The sequence below is a fragment of the Enhydra lutris genome, unplaced genomic scaffold (genome assembly GCF_002288905.1).
Source record: "Enhydra lutris kenyoni isolate GAN:26980312 unplaced genomic scaffold, ASM228890v2 scaffoldscaffold23, whole genome shotgun sequence".
Classification (NCBI taxonomy): Eukaryota; Metazoa; Chordata; class Mammalia; order Carnivora; family Mustelidae; genus Enhydra; species Enhydra lutris.
Genome location: NW_019154107.1, coordinates 18,790,736 through 18,791,769, shown reverse-complemented (window position 1 = coordinate 18,791,769; position 1,034 = coordinate 18,790,736).

The following is a 1,034-nucleotide window of genomic DNA, read 5'->3' as shown; positions in this document are numbered from 1 at the left end:
GGGGGTATGGGATAACTGGGTGTTGTGCATTAAGCAGGGCACTTGATGTAATGAGCACTTGGTGTTATATGCAAACTCTATCTCTGAAACTAATAATACACTATATGCTAATTGAAATTTAAAAAGTCAATGTCTGCTGCAATCATTCAACATTTTGCACAAAGCTGGACATACATTAAGTCCTAAATACTTATTGGTTAGATATATGGTGTTTTCATGCCGTTCTAACTCAGGGTTCTCTAGCTGTATTTGAGAACTCCATGGATATGTTCCTGTGTTTACATCTAAATTAGAAATTACTAGAAGTATTTTCAAGATCATCTTGATTTCTCCAAAACTCAAAACAGTCATACAAACTTGGTGTCCACATTTACATGTGTGCTCTGAATCTGTTGTGTGTGACTGCTGCTAGATTGTTACGTCCTAGTATAAAAAAGACAACTGTCCCACATCTGCCCTTATAGTCACACCAACTTATTTTACCAGCCACAAAGACTAAAATTTCCTTTTAAAGCAATGACTAGGAAATAAAAAGTAGTTTAACAGAATGAAACTTCAGCACCTGCAGTTATTGAAGTTATTGAGACTTTTAATGGTACTTCATAAAATCAATAAACTGTACCAAAATAAAGTATCACATTACTCTTTACAAGTTAATAAAAATTAATATAGACAGACATATTTAAATGATGGATTCCACTATCTGAAAGCCAAATTATATTACAAAATATATGAACCAACATTTGTCAGTCATTTCAGTAAAGAAGCATGGTCAAGAACTAAGATGGTCCATGAATATGAGGGTATATAGGCATCGTACTCAAAAGGGAATTTGAATCTCAGTATATGGAAAATAGACTGTAGATCTATTCTCAGTGATACATGATATTGTTTAAGAGAAAAAAGTACAATCTGAAGCATAATTGGAATTTCTTAATTTTAATTTTATCATTTCATAGTTTATTTGCATATATTTATAAGTTGTTAGTTTTACAGTTACAAAAGCATACTTTTAAGCATATTTATACTTAGTT